Source organism: Somniosus microcephalus, chromosome 4 (assembly GCF_052327205.1).
Source record: "Somniosus microcephalus isolate GS21.2 chromosome 4, FLI_Smic_1.0, whole genome shotgun sequence".
In the NCBI taxonomy this organism is placed as follows: Eukaryota; Metazoa; Chordata; class Chondrichthyes; order Squaliformes; family Somniosidae; genus Somniosus; species Somniosus microcephalus.
In genome coordinates this window covers 158471084-158494016 of record NC_140990.1, presented here as the reverse complement: position 1 = coordinate 158494016, position 22933 = coordinate 158471084, and the positions used below count along the sequence as shown (strand labels likewise).

Sequence of the window (22933 nt, the reverse complement as noted above, 5' to 3'; positions counted from 1 at the left end):
ATTAGGGTCAGTGTAAGGGGGTATCCCGGGTATTGGGGTCAGTGTAAGGGGGTATCCCGGGTATTGGGGTCAGTGTAAGGGGGTATCCCGGGTATTAGGGTCAGTGTAAGGGGGTATCCCGGGTATTAGGGTCAGTGTAAGGGGGTATCCCGGGTATTAGGGTCAGTGTAAGGGGGTGTCCCGGGTATTAGGGTCAGTGTAAGGGGGTGTCCCGGGTATTAGGGTCAGTGTAAGGGGGTGTCCCGGGTATTAGGGTCAGTGTAAGGGGGTGTCCCGGGTATTAGGGTCAGTGTAAGGGGGTATCCCCGGGTATTAGGGTCAGTGTAAGGGGGTATCCCGGGTATTGGGGTCAGTGTAAGGGGGTATCCCGGGTATTGGGGTCAGTGTAAGGGGGTTTCCCGGGTATTAGGGTCAGTGTAAGGGGGTATCCCCGGGTATTAGGGTCAGTGTAAGGGGGTATCCCGGGTATTGGGGTCAGTGTAAGGGGGTATCCCGGGTATTAGGGTCAGTGTAAGGGGGTATCCCGGGTATTAGGGTCAGTGTAAGGGGGTATCCCGGGTATTAGGGTCAGTGTAAGGGGGTTTCCCGGGTATTAGGGTCAGTGTAAGGGGGTATCCCCGGGTATTAGGGTCAGTGTAAGGGGGTATCCCCGGGTATTAGGGTCAGTGTAAGGGGGTATCCCGGGTATTAGGGTCAGTGTAAGGGGGTATCCCCGGGTATTAGGGTCAGTGTAAGGGGGTATCCCCGGGTATTAGGGTCAGTGTAAGGGGGTATCCCGGGTATTGGGGTCAGTGTAAGGGGGCATCCCGGGTATTAGGGTCAGTGTAAGGGGGTATCCCGGGTATTGGGGTCAGTGTAAGGGGGTATCCTGGGTATTAGGGTCAGTGTAAGGGGGTATCCCGGGTATTAGGGTCAGTGTAAGGGGGTATCCCGGGTATTCGGGTCAGTGTAAGGGGGTATCCCGGGTATTCGGGTCAGTGTAAGGGGGTATCCCGGGTATTCGGGTCAGTGTAAGGGGGTATCCCGGGTATTAGGGTCAGTGTAAGGGGGTATCCCGGGTATTAGGGTCAGTGTAAGGGGGTATCCCGGGTATTAGGGTCAGTGTAAGGGGGTATCCCGGGTATTAGGGTCAGTGTAAGGGGGTATCCCGGGTATTAGGGTCAGTGTAAGGGGGTATCCCGGGTATTAGGGTCAGTGTAAGGGGGTTTCCCGGGTATTAGGGTCAGTGTAAGGGGGTATCCCGGGTATTCGGGTCAGTGTAAGGGGGTATCCCGGGTATTCGGGTCAGTGTAAGGGGGTATCCCGGGTATTAGGGTCAGTGTAAGGGGGTATCCCGGGTATTAGGGTCAGTGTAAGGGGGTATCCCGGGTATTAGGGTCAGTGCAAGGGGGTATCCCGGGTACTAGGGTCAGTGTAAGGGGGTATCCCGGGTATTAGGGTCAGTGTAAGGGGGTATCCCGGGTATTAGGGTCAGTGTAAGGGGGTATCCCGGGTATTAGGGATTAGGGTCAGTGTAAGGGGGTATCCCGGGTATTCGGGTCAGTGTAAGGGGGTATCCCGGGTATTCGGGTCAGTGTAAGGGGGTATCCCGGGTATTCGGGTCAGTGTAAGGGGGTATCCCGGGTATTCGGGTCAGTGTAAGGGGGTATCCCGGGTATTAGGGTCAGTGTAAGGGGGTATCCCGGGTATTAGGGTCAGTGTAAGGGGGTATCCCGGGTATTAGGGTCAGTGTAAGGGGGTATCCCGGGTATTAGGGTCAGTGTAAGGGGGTATCCCGGGTATTAGGGTCAGTGTAAGGGGGTATCCCGGGTATTAGGGTCAGTGTAAGGGGGTTTCCCGGGTATTAGGGTCAGTGTAAGGGGGTATCCCGGGTATTCGGGTCAGTGTAAGGGGGTATCCCGGGTATTCGGGTCAGTGTAAGGGGGTATCCCGGGTATTAGGGTCAGTGTAAGGGGGTATCCCGGGTATTAGGGTCAGTGTAAGGGGGTATCCCGGGTATTAGGGTCAGTGCAAGGGGGTATCCCGGGTACTAGGGTCAGTGTAAGGGGGTATCCCGGGTATTAGGGTCAGTGTAAGGGGGTATCCCGGGTATTAGGGTCAGTGTAAGGGGGTTTCCCGGGTATTAGGGTCAGTGTAAGGGGGTGTCCCGGGTGTTAGGGTCAGTGTAAGGGGGTGTCCCGGGTATTAGGGTCAGTGTAAGGGGGTATCCCGGGTATTCGGGTCAGTGTAAGGGGGTATCCCGGGTATTCGGGTCAGTGTAAGGGGGTATCCCGGGTATTCGGGTCAGTGTAAGGGGGTATCCCGGGTATTAGGGTCAGTGTAAGGGGGTATCCCGGGTATTAGGGTCAGTAAGACCAGAGCAACACCAAATACGCAAAAAACTAGAAAAGCTTGAAATGGCCATAAAAGATAACCAAAACCCGCTAGACGCCATAATAACAGAAAAAGAACTTCTTGAAAAACTCAAGGACCTGCGACCAGGAAAAGCTTGCGGGACAGACGGCATACTAAACGAGATGATTAAACACGCAGACGACAAACTGAAACTGGCTATCCTGAAACTCTTCAACTTGGTTCTGAGTGTCGGTTATTTCCCTGACATCTGGAACAAAGGACTCATAACACCCATATACAAAAGTGGGGACAAAATCGACCCAAACAACTATCGAGGCATCTGTGTAAACAGTAACCTGGGGAAGGTATTCTGTAGCATCATAAACAAAAGACTTATAAACTTCCTTGAAGAGCACAATGTCTTGAGTAAAAGCCAAATTGGATTCCTGCCAAACTATAGAACATCCGATCATATCTTCACCCTACAGACCCTAATTGACAAACACGTTCACCATAACAAAAGCAAAATCTACGCATGCTTTGTAGATTTCCAGAAGGCTTTCGACTCCATCTGGCATGACGGTTTATTCCTGAAACTTATCGAAAGCGGGGTAGGAGGGAAAACATATGATGTAATTAAATCAATGTATACAAACAATAAATGTGCAGTTAAAATTGGAGACAAACAATACAATACAATACAATACAAATCGCTTTATTGGCATGATAAGGTACATCTTATGTTGCCAAAGCATCAAAATACATTCATGGTTGAACACATAAACGCGGTTCCATTCATACAGTGTATAAACAGGTATATCCCTGAGTTTATAAATATATTTTCGCCTTGTTTATATATACTCTTGTCTTAGTTTACTGGTTGTCCCTCTGTTCATGGCAAGCTGTAACATAGTGTGCCGCCAGTGTTACACAGCTTCTCTCCTCCCCCAGTAGGAATGGGAGTTTTTGGTTGTCAGTCAGATTTCTGAATTCAGGGCATATTTGTGAGAATTTTTGATAGAAATTCTCTCTGATGCCCTGATATTTTCCACAGGCTGTGAGGAAGTGCATCTCTGTCTCAACTACTCCCTGACTGCAGTGAGAGCATATCCTGTCTTCTCTTGGCAGCCTGGTCTGCCTGTGTCTGCCTTTTTCGATCGCTAGGCTATGTTCGCTAAGTCTGTACCTTGTCAAGGTTCTTCTCAGTTTGTTATCCTTTACCATGGTCAGGTAATCAGCTATGTTGTATTGTCTGTTTAGGGCCAAGTAGCAATTGAGTTTGCAAACAACAACAAAATACTTCCCACAGGGGCGGGGGGTGACGCAGGGCTCGCCAATCTCACCGACACTCTTTAATATTTACATTAATGGATTGGCAAAACTACTTGAACAATCTACAGCACCCGGCCTCACCCTATATGAATCCAAGGTTAAATTCCTCCTCTATGCCGACGACCTGGTTCTGCTGTCACCAACTAAGGAGGGTCTACAGCAGAACCTGGACCTGCTGGAGTCGTACTGCCAGACTTGGGCCCTGACAATAAATCCCCAAAAAACCAAAGTCCTTGTGTTCCAGCAAAGATCCAAATAACATGGACCCACAATAAATTTCACAGTAGGAACAACCAAAATTGAACAAACCACTCACTACACATACTTGGGCTTAAAAATCAGTTCTACGGGAAACTTCAAACTGGCTGTGAATGAACTGAAAGAGAAAGCAAGAAGGGCTTTCTATGCCATCAAAAAATCAATCCAAATAGAAATCCCAATTAGCATTTGGCTCAAAATTTTCAAATCAGTAATTGAACCAATTGCACTCTATGGCAGTGAGGTCTGGGGACCACTAACACAACAAGATTTTGCAAAATGGGACAAACACCCAATTGAGATCCTACATGCGGAATTCTGTAAAAGTATCCTCCGGACTCAAAGGAAAACAGTAAACAACGCATGCAGGGCGGAACTAGGCCAATACCCATTAATAATCACTATCCAAAAAAGAGCCACCAAATTTTGGAAACACCTACAAATGAGCAATCCCCAATGCTATCACTACGACGCCCTGAAATGCCAAGAGCTGACCATAAAGAAGAATACCCTCAGTCAACTAGTCCTGGGACTCAATAAAGTAACTAATAACAATACTAACAATAACCAGTCCTGGGACTGTGACAGGGTAACACAAAGAATTCGACCCAACACAATCGTCGCTAAGCAAAAGGAAAAATATCTGTCATATTGGGCAGAAACAACAAAAACCCAAAGCAAACTCAATTGCTACTTGGCCCTAAACAGACAATACAACATAGCTGATTACCTGACCATGGTAAAGGATAACAAACTGAGAAGAACCTTGACAAGGTACAGACTTAGCGAACATAGCCTAGCGATCGAAAAAGGCAGACACAGGCAGACCAGGCTGCCAAGAGAAGACAGGATATGCTCTCACTGCAGTCAGGGAGTAGTTGAGACAGAGATGCACTTCCTCACAGCCTGTGGAAAATATCAGGGCATCAGAGAATTTCTACCAAAAATTCTCACAAATATGCCCTGAATTCAGAAATCTGACTGACAACCAAAAACTCCCATTCCTACTGGGGGAGGAGAGAAGCTGTGTAACACTGGCGGCACACTATGTTACAGCTTGCCATGAACAGAGGGACAACCAGTAAACTAAGACAAGAGTATATTGTATATTTATAAACTCAGGGATATACCTGTTTATACACTGTATGAATGGAACCGCGTTTATGTGTTCAACCATAAATGTATCTTGATGCTTTGGCAACATAAGATGTACCTTATCATGCCAATAAAGCGATTTGTATTGTAAGGGGGTATCCCGGGTATTCGGGTCAGTGTAAGGGGGTATCCCGGGTATTAGGGTCAGTGTAAGGGGGTTTCTCGGGTATTAGGGTCAGTGTAAGGGGGTACACGGTATCAAAGTGCATTAGGGGAATTTTGATCGTGGTGGGTGACTGGGTGGAAGGGTGGGTGTTTTTGGTGATTCTGGGTGGCGAGCGGGTGTTTTCGGTGATTCTGGGTGGAGGAGCGGGTGTTTTTGGCGATTCTGGGTGGCGAGCGGGTGTTTTCGGTGATTCTTGGCTGAGGGGTGGGTGTTTATGGTGATTCTGGGTGGCGAGCGGGTGTTTTCTGTGATTCTGGGTGGAGGGGCGGGTGTTTACGATGACACTGGGTGGAGGGGCGGGTGTTTATGGCGATTCCGGGCGGAGGGGTGGGTGTTTATGGTGACTGGATGGGGGGGGCGGGTGTTTACGGTGATTCCGGGCGGAGTGGTGGGTATTTACGGTGACTAGGTGGAGGGGTGGGTGTTTAGGTGATTCCGGGCGGAGGGGCGGGTGTTTACGGTGATTCTGGGCGGAGGGGCGGGTGTTTACGGTGATTCTGGGTGGCGGGCTGATGTTTACGGTGATTTTTGGTGGGGTGCGGGGTTTTGCTGGTTTCGGTTCTGAGAGAGCTGCGTCGCTTCTGCCAATTTCAAGTTAAACTTCGAGACTTTTTCTGAAATTTACTGTCGATCTCCTTCCACCGTCTCAGGATTCATCAGTGAAGCAGAAATCTTCAATTTCCTGTGAATTCAACGATATGAAAACTATGATTGAGGAAGAGGAGAAAACTGCAGCCAAACTGATTGAAGAGGAACAGAGCAAAGCGAGCGACGAGATCATGGGTGTTCTGGATCAGATCACCGCACAGCTCGAACAGCTGAAGGAATACAAGGAACAGCTGAACTCGGTGCTGTCCCACACTGGGGGTATGGTCTTCTGGAAGGTAGGGCTTGCTTTATAGTGTAATATTGATCCAATTTCTAATATCGCTTCATCTCCTGTCAGGCATTGTGGCAGAGGCTCAGTGATCACTGTGTTACAAGGGGCAGGAGCTCGGTGGGGAAGTGGGGACAAGACACACAGCTCCTCTGAAAGGACTTTAAAAGAAGTTAGTCAGCAGTCTCTAGGGTGCTGCGGGAAGTGACTGTGACTGGCTTCCTGCAGAATAAACAGTGGGAAAATAAATACCACATATTGCACTGATCGGTCAATCTCTCGGGAGATGTAACATGACGGGCCGTGTTATCCTGCAGGAAATGCACCAGGGACCCCGTGATCCTGCCTGGCTATTGGGCATCGACTGTGAGCTCCCTCAGCGAACGGTTTAACAATTCATTGACGGTACTTTGAAAATTGGTTGAACTAATTCCAGCTGCGTTTCCAGCGAGAGTTAGTGGCCAATCATCTGCCAGCGAATCTTCCGCTGGTGAATTCTGCTTTACGGGTCACTGCTGGTATTTTGGTTTCAGAATGTTGCTGAGCTTCCTGTAATCTCGTTGGACACTCTCGCACCCCCCAAACAAATCGTACTGGATGCCAGGAAGTTGGAGTTTGTTGGGAAAGCGGTTTCTGCACTGAAACACAATCTGGGACAGAAGCTGAAGTTTTCACTGGAGCAGAGAGTGCAGCAACTGCAGCAGGCGGGTGAGTGAGAGAGACTCCTGGATCAGACCAGTAGCTCCAGAACCACTGTCTGTCCATAGTTAGGTCCCACCTCCCACCCTCCCTAAACTTCAGCTCATCCAAAACTCGGCTGCCTGTGTCCCAACTCACACCCAGTCCCGTTCACCCATCACCCTCTGTGCTCACTGCCCCGTGTCCTAACTCACACCCAGTCCCGTTCACCCATCACCCCCTGTGCTCACTGCCCCGTGTCCTAACTCACACCCAGTCCCGTTCACCCATCACCCCCTGTGCTCACTGCCCCGTGTCCTAACTCACACCCAGTCCCGTTCACCCATCACCCGCTGTGCTCACTGCCCCATGTCCTAACTCACACCCAGTCCCGTTCACCCATCACCCCCTGTGCTCACTGCCCCGTGTCCTAACTCGCACCCAGTCCCGTTCACCCATCACCCCCTGTGCTCACTGCCCCGTGTCCTAACTCGCACCCAGTCCCGTTCACCCATCACCCCCTGTGCTCACTGCCCCGTGTCCTAACTCACACCCAGTCCCGTTCACCCCTCACCCCCTGTGCTCACTGCCCCGTGTCCTAACTCACACCCAGTCCCGTTCACCCATCACCCCCTGTGCTCACTGCCCCGTGTCCTAACTCACACCCAGTCCCGTTCACCCATCACCCCCTGTGCTCACTGCCCCGTGTCCTAACTCGCACCGAGTCCCGTTCACCCATCACCCCCTGTGCTCACTGCCCCTTGTCCTAACTCACACCCAGTCCCGTTCACCCATCACCCCCTGTGCTCACTGCCCCGTGTCCTAACTCACACCCAGTCCCGTTCACCCATCACCCCCTGTGCTCACTGCCCCATGTCCTAACTCGCACCGAGTCCCGTTCACCCATCACCCCCTGTGCTCACTGACCCGTGTCCTAACTCACACCCAGTCCCGTTCACCCATCACCCCGTGCTCACTGCCCCGTGTCCTAACTCACACCCAGTCCCGTTCACCCCTCACCCCCTGTGCTCACTGCCCCGTGTCCTAACTCGCACCCAGTCCCATTCGCCCATCACCCCCTGTGCTCACTGCCCCGTGTCCTAACTCACACCCAGTCCCGTTCACCCATCACCCCCTGTGCTCACTGCCCCGTGTCCTAACTCACACCAAGTCCCGTTCACCCATCACCCCCTGTGCTCACTGCCCCGTGTCCTAACTCACACCCAGTCCCGTTCACCCATCACCCCCTGTGCTCACTGCCCCGTGTCCTAACTCACACCCAGTCCCGTTCACCCATCACCCCGTGCTCGCTGACCTACATTGGCTCCCGGTCCAGCAATGCTTAGATTTTAAAATTCCCATCCTTGTTTCCAAATCCCTCCATGTCCTCGCTTCTCCCCATCTCTAATCTCCTCCAGCCCCACAGCCCTCCGAGATCTCTGCGCTCCTCCAATTCTGGCCTCTTGACCATCCCCGATTTTAATCGCTCCACCATTGGTGGCCGTGCCTTCAGCTGCCTGGGCCCTAAGCTCTGGAATTCCCTCCCTAAACCTCTCCGCCTCTCTCTCCTCCTTTAAGACGCTCCTTAAAACCTCCCTATTTGACCAAACGTTTGGTCACCTGCCCTAATATCTCCTTATGTGGCTCGGTGTTAAATTTTGTTTGATCATCGCTCCTGTGAAGCGCCTTGGGACATTTTACTACATTAAAGGTGCTGCACAAATGCAAGTTGTTGTTTTATCGGAGAGAGAGAATGATTCGAGTAGATTCAATACACACTGGGATGGCCCCAGGGTCTGCGAGCTGCGTTAGGTGGTCGAGGACTACAGTTACAATAGTATCCCTGCGATGCAGGTGGAATCAGCCAGGGTTCCTGCTCCTGATCACTGTCCATGGACCCCTGGGTTAGAGAGAGAGGGGGAAATCAGCCCGGGTTCCTGCTCCTGATCACTGCCCAGTGACCCCTGGGTCAGAGAGAGAGGGGAAATCAGCCCGGGTTCCTGCTCCTGATCACTGCCCAGTGACCCCTGGGTTAGAGAGAGGTGAAATCAGCCAGGGTTCCTGCTCCTGATCACTGCCCAGTGACCCCTGGGTTAGAGAGAGGTGAAATCAGCCAGGGTTCCTGCTCCTGATCACTGCCCAGTGACCCCTGGGTTAGAGAGAGGGGAAATCAGCCAGGGTTCCTGCTCCTGATCACTGCCCAGTGACCCCTGGGTTAGAGAGAGGTGAAATCAGCCAGGGTTCCTGCTCCTGATCACTGTCCAGTGACCCCTGGGTTAGAGAGAGGGGAAATCAGCCAGGGTTCCTGCTCCCGATCACTGTCCAGTGACCCCTGGGTTAGAGAGAGGGGAAATCAGCCAGGGTTCCTGCTCCTGATCACTGTCCAGTGACCCCTGGGTTAGAGAGAGGGGAAATCAACCAGGGTTCCTGCTCCTGATCACTGCCCAGTGACCCCTGGGTTAGAGAGAGGGGAAATCAGCCAGGGTTCCTGCTCCTGATCACTGTCCAGTGACCCCTGAGGGAGAGTGAGACAGAGTGTGAGAGTCTGAGGGAGGGAGAAGCGGAAAGTGTGAGAGTGCGAGATGGAGGGAGGGCTGGAGTAGCACTATCTGTCTCACACTGTGCCAGAGTTTAATTCTCTCCCTCGTCCCACAGAGAAAGCCAAGCCTAGGCCATCAGCCAATCAACGCCAAGGATCTGCTCCAGACCAGGGAGAGGGCGCACGTGAGTGATATACCCCACACCCCTCACTTTAACACTGATATACCCCACACCCCTCACTTTAACACTGATATACCCCACACCCCTCACTGTAACACTGACATACCCCACCCCTCACTGTAACACTGATATACCCCACAGCCCTCACTGTAACACTGATATACCCCACAGCCCTCACTGTAACGCTGATATACCCCACAGCCCTCACTGTAACACTGATATACCCCACAGCCCTCACTGTAACACTGATATACCCACACCCCTCACTGTAACACTGATATACCCCACACCTCTCACTGTAACACTGATATACCCCACACCCCGCACTGTAACACTGATATACCCCACACCCTCACTGTAACACTGATATACCCCACACCTCTCACTGTAACACTGATATACCCCACACCCCTCACTGTAACACTGATATACCCACACCCCTCACTGTAACACTGATATACCCCACACCTCTCACTGTAACACTGATATACCCCACACCCTCACTGTAATACTGATATACCCCACACCTCTCACTGTAACTCTGATATAAGAACATAAGAAATAGGAGCAGGAGTAGGCCAATCGGCCCCTTGAGCCTGCTCCGCCATTCAATAAGATCATGGCTGATCTGATCCTAACCGCCAATCCACTATCACAGAACCATCTCCTGAATCTAACAGAATTAGACACACGAAATAGGAGCAGGATCAGGCTACACGGCCCCTGGGCCCGCTCTGCTACCCACAGGGCCATGACCGATCCGAACCTAGACTCATGTCCAAATTCCTGCTCGCTCCCCGTAACCCTAATTCCCTTTACTTCTAGGAAACTGTCTATTTCTGTTTTAAATTTATGTAATGATGTAGCTTCTACAGCTTTTTGGGACAGCATATTCCATGGACCTACCACCCTCTGAGTGAAGTAGTTCCTCCTCATCTCAGTTTTGAAAGAGCAGCCCCTTATTCTAAGACTATGCCCCCTAGTTCTAGTTTCACCCATCATCGGGAACATCCTCCCCGCATCCACCCGATCCAACCCCTTCACAATCTTATATGTTTCAATAAGATCGCCTCTCATTCTTCTGAACTCCAATGAGTAGAGTCCCAATCTACTCAACCTCTCCTCATATGTCCATCCCCTCATCCCCGGGATTAACCGAGTGAACCTTCTTTGTACTGACTCGAGAGCAAGTATGTCCTTTCTTAAGTATGGACACCAAAACTGTACGCAGTATTCCAGGTGCGTTCTCACCAATACCTTGTACAACTGAAGCAATACCTCACTATTTTTATATTCTATCCCCCTAGCAATGAAAGCCAACATTCCATTGGCCTTCTTAATCACTTGCTGCACCTGCATACTAACCTTTTGAGTTTCATGCACCAGGACCCCCAGATCCCTTTGTACCCCACACCCCTCACTGTAACACTCTGATATACCCCACACCCCTCACTGTAACACTCTGATATACCCCACACCCCTCACTGTAACATTCTAATATACCCCACACCCCTCACTGTGATACTGATATACCCCACACCTCTCACTGTAACACTCTGATATACCCACACCCCTCACTGTAACACTGATATACCCCACACCCTCACTGTAACACTGATACACCCCACACCCCTCACTGTAACACTGTTATACCCCACTCCCCTCACTGTAACACTGATATACCCCACACCCCTCACTGTAACACACTGATATACCCCACACCCCTCACTGTAACACTCTGATATACTCCACACCCCTCACTGTAACATGATATACCCACACCCCTCACTGTAACACACTGATATACCCCACACCCCTCACTGTAACACTGATATACCCCACACCCCTCACTGTAACACTGATATACCCCACACCGCTCACTGTAACACTCTGATATACCCCACACCCCTCACTGTAACACACTGATATACCCCACACCCCTCACTGTAACACCCTGATATACCCCACACCCCTCACTGTAACACTGATATACCCCACACCCTCACTGTAACACTGATATACCCCACACCCCTCACTGTAACACTGATATACCCCACACCCCTCACTGTAACACTGATATACCCCACACCCCTCACTGTAACACTGATATACCCCACACCCCTCACTGTAACACTGATATACCCCACACCCCTCACTGTAACACTGATATACCCCACACCCCTCACTGTAACACTGATATACCCCACACCCCTCACTGTAACACTGATATATCCCACACTTCAGCTCATCCAAAACTCTGCTGCCCGTGTCCTAACTCGCACCAAGTCCCGTTCACCCCTCGAGATGCCAGCCGCGTGGCGGTGATGCCGGATGTGTGATCGTGGTAATTGCAACGTGATTGTAATGTCTGTAAAACATTCCATAGGCCACCCACATGGTCCAAAGGAAGCATCTTCTGCTGAAGACTCGGAATCATCCCAAACAAGCAACCCTCTGGAGGGCAAGCAATCCAAGAAGAGTGAGTGAGGGGAAGGGTCACTTTGCGGGCGTTGTAATCAGCATCTGTGCCACCCTGAATGTCTTTGTGTAAAACTGCGCCCCGTGTGGTACTGAGGCCCCAGAGTAAGGTTCCGACCCGAGGATGTGCTCATCTCAGTCACTGGTACAATGACCCTCCGTGACCCCTGGGTTAGAGAGGGGGAATCAGCCAGGGTTCCTGCTCCTGATCACTGTCCAGTGACCCCTGGGTTAGAGAGAGGGGAAATCAGCCAGGGTTCCTGCTCCTGATCACTGCCCAGTGACCCCTGGGTTAGAGAGAGATGGGAAATGAGCCAGGGTTCCTGCTCCTGATCACTGCCCAGTGACCCCTGGGTTAGAGAGAGGGGAAATCAGCCAGGGTTCCTGCTCCTGATCACTGTCCAGTGACCCTGGGTTAGAGAGAGATGGGAAATGAGCCAGGGTCCCTGCTCCTGATCACTGTCCAGTGACCCCTGGGTTAGAGAGAGGGGAAATCAGCCAGGGTTCCTGCTCCTGATCACTGTCCAGTGACCCTGGGTTAGAGAGAGATGGGAAATGAGCCAGGGTCCCTGCTCCTGATCACTGCCCAGTGACCCCTGGGTTAGAGAGAGTGGAAATCAGCCAGGGTTCCTGCTCCTGATCACTGTCCAGTGACCCCTGGGTTAGAGAGAGAGGAAATCAGCCAGGGTTCCTGCTCCTGATCACTGTCCAGTGACCCCTGGGTTAGAGAGAGAGGAAATCAGCCAGGGTTCCTGCTCCTGATCACTGCCCAGTGACCCCTGGGTTAGAGAGAGAGGAAATCAGCCAGGGTTCCTGCTCCTGATCACTGCCCAGTGACCCCTGGGTTAGAGAGAGGAAATCAGCCAGGGTTCCTGCTCCTGATCACTGTCCAGTGACCCCTGGGTTAGAGAGAGAGGAAATCAGCCAGGGTTCCTGCTCCTGATCACTGTCCAGTGACCCCTGGGTTAGAGAGGGGGAATCAGCCAGGGTTCCTGCTCCTGATCACTGCCCAGTGACCCCTGGGTTAGGGAGAGAGGAAATCAGCCAGGGTTCCTGCTCCTGATCACTGTTCAGTGACCCCTGGGTTAGAGAGAGAGGAAATCAGCCAGGGTTCCTGCTCCTGATCACTGCCCAGTGACCCCTGGGTTAGAGAGAGGGGAAATCAGCCAGGGTTCCTGCTCCTGATCACTGCCCAGTGACCCCTGGGTTAGAGAGAGAGGAAATCAGCCAGGGTTCCTGCTCCTGATCACTGTTCAGTGACCCTGGGTTAGAGAGAGAGGAAATCAGCCAGGGTTCCTGCTCCTGATCACTGCCCAGTGACCCCTGGGTTAGAGAGAGGGGAAATCAGCCAGGGTTCCTGCGCCTGATCACTGTCCAGTGACCCCTGGGTTAGAGAGAGGGGAAATCAGCCAGGGTTCCTGCTCCTGATCACTGTCCAGTGACCCCTGGGTTACAGAGAGGGGAAATCAGCCAGGTTCCTGCTCCTGATCATTGTCCAGTGACCCTGGGTTAGAGAGAGGGGAAATCAGCCAGGGTTCCTGCTCCTGATCACTGTCCAGTGACCCCTGGGTTAGAGAGAGGGGAAATCAGCCAGGGTTCCTGCTCCTGATCATAGAAACATAGAAGACAGGAGCAGTAGGCCATTCGGCCCTCGAGCCTGCTCCACCATTCAATGCGATCATGGCTGATCATCCAAATTCAGTACCCTGTCCCTGCTTTCTCCCCATATCCCTTGATCTCCTTAGCCTTAAGAAATATATCTAACTCCTTCTTGAATATATTTAATGAATTGGCCTCAACTGCCTTCTGTGGCAGAGAATTCCACAGGTTCACCACTCTCTGGGTGAAGAAATTCCTCCACATCTCTGTCCTAAATGGCTTACCCCTTATCTTTAGACTGTGACCCCTGGTTCTGGACTCCCCCGCCATCGGGAACATCCTTCCTGCATCTAGTCTGCCTAGTCCTGTTAGAATTTTACAAGTTTCAGTGAGATCCCCTCTCATTCTTCTAAACTCTAGCGAATATAAGCCTAATCGATCCAATCTCTCCTCATACGTCATTCCTGCCATCCCAGGTATCAGTCTGGTGAATCTTCGCTGCACTCCCTCTATGGCAAGAACATCCTTCCTCAGATAAGGCGACCAAAACTGCACACAATACTCAAGGTGTGGTCTCACCAAGGCCCTGTACAACTGCAGCAAGACATCCTTGTTCCTGTACTCTAATCCTCTCGCTATGAAGGCCAGCATACCATTTGCCGCATTAACCGCCTGCTACACCTGCATGCTTACCTTCAGCGACTGGTGCACAAGGACACCCAGGTCTCATTGCACTTCCCCCTTTCCCAATCTATTGTCGTTCAGATAATAATCTACCTTCCTGATTTTGCCACCAAAGTGGATAACCTCGCATTTATCCACATTATACTGCATCTGCCATGCATCTGCCCAACCTGTCCAAATCGTACTGGAGTTTCTCTGCATCCTCCTCACAGCCCACCCAGCTTTGTGTCATCTGCAAACTTGGAGATATTACATCTAGTTCCCTCGTCTAGATCATTAATATATATTGTGAATAACTGGGGTCCTAGCACCGATCCCTGCGGTACCCCACAAGTTACTGCCTTCCACTCAGAAAAAGATCCGTTTATTCCAACTCTTTGCTTCCTGTCTGCCAACCAGTTTTCTATCCAAGTCAGTATCTTACCCCCAATCCCATGTGCTTTAGCTTTGCACGCTAGTCTCTTATGCGGGACCTTATCGAAAGCCTTCTGAAAGTCCAAATACACCACATCCACTGGTTCTCCCTCATCTATTCTACCAGTTACATCCTCAAAAAATTCCAGTAGATTAGTCAAGCATGATTTACCTTTTGTAAATCCATGTTGACTTTATCTGATCCTGTCACTGTTTTCCAAGTGCTCTGCTATTACATCTTTTATAATGGACTCTAGCATTTTCCCCACTACCGATGTCAGGCTTACCGGTCTATAATTCCCCGTTTTTTCTCTAGCACCTTTTTTCAATAGTGGGGTTACATTAGCTACCCTCCAATCCATGGGAACTGTTCCAGAGTCTATAGAATTTTGGAAGATGACCAGCAATGCATCTACTATTTCTAGGGCCACTTCCTTAAGTACCCTAGGATGTAGATTATCAGGCCCTGGGGATTTATTGGCCTTCAATCCCATCAATTTCCCTAACACCATTTCCCTACATATACTGATTTCTTTCAGTTCCTCCCTCTCGTTAGACCCTATGTTCCCCGGCATCTCTGGGAGTTTATTTGCGTCCCCCCGCACAACTGACCCTTTCTCCCGCTTGCAGAATTCCCGTTCTACCTGGACCCCTCCCCCTGGCCTCTTACCCTCTCTAGATCTTTTCATCGCTAACTGCCGACGTGACATCGGCCGTCTCCATTTCTCTGCTCCCCTCACTCACTCCAACCTACCTCCCTCTGAACTTGCAGCACTCCATTCTCTTAGATCCAACCCTGACATTGTCATTAAACCCGCTGACAAGGGTGGTGCTGTTGTTGTTTGGCGTACTGACCTCTACCTAGCGGAAGCTGAACGCCAACTCTCCGACACCTCCTCCTACCTCCACCTGGACCATGACCCCACTACCGAACATCAAACCACCGTTTCCAAGACTGTCACTGACCTCATCTCCTCTGGAGATCTTCCCCCCGCTGCCACCAACCTCATAGTTCCCCAACCCCGCACAGCCCGCTTCTACCTCCTTCCCAAGATCCACAAACAGGACTGCCCTGGTAGACCCATCGTTTCAGCCTGTTCTTGCCCTACGGAACTTATCTCTTCCTATCTTGACTCTATCTTTTCTCCCCTTGTCCAGTCTCTTCCCACCTACATCCGCGACTCTTCGGATGCCCTCCGCCACTTTAACAGTTTCCTGGCCCCAACCGCTTCCTTTTCACCATGGACGTACAATCCCTCTACACCTCCATCCCCCACCCGGATGGCCTGAGGGCGCTCCGCTTCTTCCTTGAACAGAGGCCCGTCCAGTCCCCATCCACCACGACCCTCCTCCGCCTGGCTGAACTTGTTCTCACATTGAACAACTTCCCCTTTAACTCCACTCATTTCCTCCAAATCAAAGGTGTTGCTATGGGTACCCGCATGGGTCCTGGCTATGCCTGCCTTTTCGTGGGCTATGTGGAACAATCTTTGTTCCAGTCCTACTCTGGTCCCCTCCCTCACCTCTTTTTCCGATACATTGATGACTGTATCGGTGCCGTTTCCTGCTCTCGCCCCGAACTTGACAATTTCATTCACTTTGCCTCCAATTTCCACCCTTCCCTCACCTTCACATGGTCCATCTCTGACTCTTCCCTTCCCTTCCTCGACTTCTCCGTCTCCATCTCTGGGGATAGGTTATCGACCAATATTTACTACAAGCCCACTGACTCCCACAGCTACCTGGACTACACTTCCTCCCACCCCGCCTCCTGTAAGGACTCTATTCCATTCTCCCAGTTTCTCCGCCTCCGCCGTATCTGCTCTGACGATGCCACCTTCCACACCAGTGCTTCAGACATGTCTTCCTTTTTCCGCAACCGAGGATTCCCCTCTACCGTGGTTGACACTGCCTCGACCGTGTCAGTTCTATCTCCCGCACCTCTGCCCTCACCCCTGCCCCTCCCTCCCGGAACCACGATAGGGTTCCCCTTGTCCTCACCTTTCACCCCACCAGCCTCCACATTCAACGGATCATCCTCCGGATCATCCTCCGGCATTTCCGCTACCTCCAAAGTGATCCCACCACCAAACGTATCTTCCCCTCCCCTCCCCTTTCAGCATTCCGCAGGGACCGCTCTCTCCGAGACACCCTAGTCCACTCCTCTATCACCCCAAACAGCCCTTCCCCTTCACCTGGCACCTTCCCGTGCAAGCGGAGGAGGTGTAACACCTGCCCCTATACCTCCCCCCTCCCCACTGTCCAGGGCCCCAAACACCCCTTCCAGGTGAAACAGCGATTTACTTGTACTTCTCGCAATCTAGTATACTGTATTCGCTGCTCACGATGCGGTCTCCTCTACATTGGGGAGACCAAACGCAGATTGGGTGACCGCTTTGCGGAACACCTCCGTTCAGTCCGTAAGGGTGACCCCGAGCTTCCGGTCGCCTGTCATTTCAATTCACCGCTCCATTCCCACTCGGACCTCACCGTCCTTGGCCTCTTGTACTGTTCCACGGAAGCTCAACGTAAACTCGAGGAACAGCACCTCATCTTCCGATTAGGCACTCTGCAGCCTTCCGGTCTCAATATCGAGTTCAACAATTTCAGATCATAACCTCGGCCCCTATTTCATTTTTACTTATATTTTTCCACTCCTTTCCTCCCCCCCCCCCCCCCTTTCCTTTTGTTTCTCTCTCACACCTGGCAGCTATCTTTTGCCCTGCCAGTACACTTTACACCTAATCCCAGCATATTACCATCTCGTCTAGCTTCTAATCTCTTTTACTTCTTTTGGTTCTTTTATTCTTTTGTCCGATCGCAGCCCTGCCTTCGATCTAGTTCCTTTTCTCTCCAGTTTTGAAGAAGGGTCAAACCCGAAACGTCAACTCAAATTTCTCTCCACGGATGTTGCCTGACCTGCTGAGTTTTTCCAGCATTTTCTGTTGTTATTTCGGATTTCCAACATCTGCAGTATTTTGCTATCGCCAAGTATGTATTTGGTAAGTAAGTGACACCTGTGTTATAGAGAGGGTAAATCAGCCAGGGTTCCTGCTCCTGACCACTGTCCAGTGACCCCTGAGGGAGAGTGAGACAGAGTGTGAGAGTCTGAGGGAGGGAAAAGTGGAAAGGGTGAGAGTGCGAGATGGAGGGGAGGGCTGGAGTAGCACTATCTGTCTCACACTGTGCCAGAGTTTAATTCTCTCTCTCGTCCCACAGAGAAAGCCAAGCCTAGGCCATCAGCCAATCAAGGCCCAGGATCCGCTCCAGACCAGGGCGAGGGCGCACGTGAGTGATATACCCCACACCCCTCACTGGAACACTGATAAACCCCACACCCCTCACTGTAACACTGATATACCCCACACCCCTCACTGTAACACTGACATACCCCACACCCCTCACTGTAACACTGATATACCCCACACCCCTCACCGTAACACTGATATACCCCACACCCCTCACTGTAACACTCTGATATACCCCACACCCCTCACTGTAACACTGATATATACCCCACACCCCTCACTGTAACACTCTGATATATACCCCACACCCCTCACTGTAACACTGATATACCCCACACCCCTCACTGTAACACTCTGATATACCCCACACCCCTCACTGTAACACTGATATACCCCACACCCCTCACTGTAACACTCTGATATACCCCACACCCCTCACTGGAACACTGATATACCCCACACCCTCACTGTAACACTGATATATACCCCACACCCCTCACTGTAACACTGATATACCCCACACCCTCACTGTAACACTGATATATACCCCACACCCCTCACTGTAACACTGATATATACCCCACACCCCTCACTGTAACACTGATATACCCCACACCCTCACTGTAACACTGATATATACCCCACACCCCTCACTGTAACACTGATATATACCCCACACCCCTCACTGTAACACTGATATACCCCACACCCCTCACTGTAACACTGATATACCCCTCACTGTAACACTGATATACCCACACCCCTCACTGTAACACTGATATACCCCACACCCCTCACTGTAACACTCTGATATACCCTACACCCCTCACTGTAACACTGATATACCCCACACCCCTCACTGTAACACTCTGATATACCCCACACCCCTCACTGTAACACTGATATACCCCACACCCCTCACTGTAACACTGATATACCCCACACCCCTCACTGTAACACTCTGATATACCCCACACCCCTCACTGTAACACTGATATACCCCACACCCCTCACTGTAACACTGATATACCCCACACCCTCACTGTAACACTGATATATACCCCACACCCCTCACTGTAACACTGATATACCCACACCCCTCACTGTGATACTGATATACCCCACACCCCTCACTGTAACACTGATATACCCCACACCCCTCACTGTAACACTGATATACCCCTCACTGTAACACTGATATACCCCACACCCTCACTGTAACACTGATATATACCCTACACCCCTCACTGTAACACTGATATACCCCACACCCCTCACTGTAACACTGATATACCCCACACCCCTGACTGTAACACTGATATACCCCACACCCCTCACTGTAACACTGATATACCCCACACCCCTCACTGTAACACTCTGATATACCCCACACCCCTCACTGTTACACTGATATACCCCACACCCCTCACTGTGATACTGATATACTCCACACCCCTCACTGTAACACTGATATACCCCTCACTGTAACACTGATATACCCCTCACTGTAACACTGATATACCCCACACCCTCACTGTAACACTGATATACCCCACACCCCTCACTGTAACACTGATATACCCCACACCCCTCACTGTAACACTGATATACCCTACACCCCTCACTGTAACACTGCTATACCCCTCACTGTAACACTGATATACCCCACACCCCTCACTGTAACACTCTGATATACCCCACACCCCTCACTGTAACACTCTGATATACCCCACACCCCTCACTGTAACACTGATATACCCCACACCCCTCACTGTAACACTGATATATCCCACACCCCTCACTGTAACACTCTGATATACCCCACACCCCTCACTGTAACACTGATATACCCCACACCCCTCACTGTAACACTCTGATATACCCCACACCCCTCACTGTAACACTGATATACCCCACACCCCTCACTGTAACACTGATATACCCCACACCCCTCACTGTAACACTGATATACCCCACACCCCTCACTGTAACACTGATATACCCCACACCCCTCACTGTAACACTCTGATATACCCCACACTCCTCACAGTAACACTGATATACCCCACCCCTCACTGTAACACACTGATATACCCCACACCCCTCACTGTAACACTGATATACCCCACACCCCTCACTGTAACACTGATATACCCCACACCCCTCACTGTAACACTCTGATATATCCCACACTTCAGCTCATCCAAAGCTCTGCTGCCCGTGTCCTAACTCGCACCAAGTCCCGTTCACCCCTCGAGATGCCGGCCGCGTGGCGGTGATGCCGGCCGCGTGATCGTGGTAATTGCAACGTAATCGTAATGTCTGTAAAACATTCCATAGGCCACCCACATGGTCCAAAGGAAGCATCTTCTGCCGAAGACTCAGAATCATCCCAAACAAGCAACCCTCTGGAGGGCAAGCAATCCAAGAAGAGTGAGTGAGGGGAAGGGTCACTTTGCGGGCGTTGTAATCAGCATCTGTGCCACCCTGAATGTCTTTGTGTAAAACCGCGCCCCGTGTGGTACTGAGGCCCCAGAGTAAGGTTCCGACCCGAGGATGTGCTCATCTCAGTCACTGGTACAATGACCCTCCGTGACCCCTGGGTTAGAGAGGGGGAATCAGCCAGGGTTCCTGCTCCTGATCACTGTCCAGTGACCCCTGGGTTAGAGAGATGGAAAATCAGCCAGGGTCCCTGCTCCTGATCACTGTCCAGTGACCCCTGGGTTAGAGAGCGGGGAAATCAGCCAGGGTTCCTGCTCCTGATCACTGCCCAGTGACCCCTGGGTTAGAGAGAGGGGAAATCAGCCAGGGTTCCTGCTCCTGATCACTGTCCAGTGACCCCTAGGTTAGAGAGAGGGGAAATCAGCCAGGGTTCCTGCTCCTGATTACTGCCCAGTGACCCTGGGTTAGAGAGAGGGGCAATCAGCCAGGGTTCCTGCTCCTGATCACTGTCCAGTGATCCCGGGTTAGAGAGAGGGGGAATCAGCCAGGGTTCCTGCTCCTGATCACTGTCCAGTGATCCCTGGGTTAGAGAGAGGAAATCAGCCAGGGTTCCTGCTCCTGATCACTGCCCAGTGACCCCTGGGTTAGAGAGAGGGGAAATCAGCCAGGGTTCCTGCTCCTGATCACTGTCCAGTGACCCCTGGGTTAGCGACAGAGGAAATCAGCCAGGGTTCCTGCTCCTGATCACTGTCCAGTAACGCCTGGGTTTGAGAGAGGGGAAATCAGCCAGGGTTCCTGCTCCTGATCACTGTCCAGTGACCCCTGGGTTAGAGAGCAGAAATGAGCTGGGGTTCCTGCTCCTGATCGCTGTCCAGTGACCCCTGGGTTAGCGACAGAGGGAATCAGCCAGGGTTCCTGCTCCTGATCACTGTCCAGTGACCCCTGGGTTAGAGAGCGGGGAAATCAGCCAGGGTTCCTGCTCCTGATCACTGTCCAGTGACCCCTGGGTTAGAGAGAGGGGAAATCAGCCAGGGTTCCTGCTCCTGATCACTGCCCAGTGACCCCTGGGTTAGAGAGAGGGGAAATCAGCCAGGGTTCCTGCTCCTGATCACTGTCCAGTGACCCCGGGTTAGAGAGAGGGGGAATCAGCCAGGGTTCCTGCTCCTGATCACTGTCCAGTGATCCCTGGGTTAGAGAGAGGAAATCAGCCAGGGTTCCTGCTCCTGATCACTGCCCAGTGACCCCTGGGTTAGAGAGAGGGGAAATCAGCCAGGGTTCCTGCTCCTGATCACTGTCCAGTGACCCCTGGGTTAGCGACAGAGGAAATCAGCCAGGGTTCCTGCTCCTGATCACTGTCCAGTAACGCCTGGGTTTGAGAGAGGGGAAATCAGCCAGGGTTCCTGCTCCAATCACTGTCCAGTGACCCTTGGGTTAGAGAGAGGGGGAAATCAGCCAGGGTTCCTGCTCCTGATCACTGTCCAGTGACCCCTGGGTTAGAGAGCAGAAATGAGCTGGGGTTCCTGCTCCTGATCACTGTCCAGTGACCCCTGGGTTAGCGACAGAGGAAATCAGCCAGGGTTCCTGCTCCTGATCACTGTCCAGTGATCCCTGGGTTAGCAACAGAGGGAATCAGCCAGGGTTCCTGCTCCTGATCACTGTCCAGTGATCCCTGGGTGAGAGATGGGAAATCAGCCATCGGACCTGCGAGGGAGCAGTGAGGCGAGGTATAAAACCGGCTGATTCAGCGAGGCCCGGCCAGAGCATCGGACCTGCGAGGGAGCAGTGAGGCGAGGTATAAAACCAGCTGATTCAGCAAGGTACGACCAGAGCATCAGACCTGCGAGGGAGCAGTGAGGCGAGGTATAAAACCGGCTGATTCAGCGAGGTACAACCAGAGCATCAGACCTGCGAGGGAGCAGTGAGGCGAGGTAGAAAACCGGCTGATTCAGCGAGGCCCAACCAGAGCATCGGACCTGCGAGGGAGCAGTGAGGCGAGGTATAAAACCGGCTGATTCAGCGAGGCCCGACCAGAGCATCGGACCTGCGAGGGAGCAGTGAGGCGAGGTATAAAACCGGCTGATTCAGCGAGGCCCGACCAGAGCATCGGACCTGCGAGGGAGCAGTGAGGCGAGGTATAAAACCGGCTGATTCAGCGAGGCCCGACCAGAGCATCGGACCTGCGAGGGAGCAGTGAGGCGAGGTATAAAACCGGCTGATTCAGCGAGGCCCGACCAGAGCATCGGACCTGCGAGGGAGCAGTGAGGCGAGGTATAAAACCGGCTGATTCAGCGAGGCCCGACCAGAGCATCGGACCTGCGAGGGAGCAGTGAGGCGAGGTATAAAACCGGCTGATTCAGCGAGGCCCGACCAGAGCATCGGACCTGCGAGGGAGCAGTGAGACATACCAATTCAGCAGCAGGGGAGAGAGGTAAAAAGTAATCCAAGTGTGACGTCACCAGGAAGCAGGTAAGTGATTGGTTGGTGAGTATTTCTCCTTTTCATTACAAGCTTAAATTCAGCGGTTCCTATTTTCTTGGGTCTCTGTGG

At 51.8% G+C, this 22933-nt stretch overlaps 1 pseudogene across 1 annotated transcript in view; it reads left to right on the top strand.

Annotated features, from left to right (window-relative positions):
- LOC147119953 (E3 ubiquitin/ISG15 ligase TRIM25-like) overlaps window positions 1-22933 on the top strand; it is a 78571-nt pseudogene that overhangs the window by 7006 nt on the left and 48632 nt on the right. Inside the window, exons 3-8 of the transcript XR_015078106.1 lie at window positions 5896-6129; window positions 6656-6830; window positions 9456-9524; window positions 11908-12000; window positions 17916-17984; window positions 20285-20377. The product of XR_015078106.1 is annotated as an E3 ubiquitin/ISG15 ligase TRIM25-like (transcript). The remainder of the gene's footprint in view (window positions 1-5895; window positions 6130-6655; window positions 6831-9455; window positions 9525-11907; window positions 12001-17915; window positions 17985-20284; window positions 20378-22933) is intronic.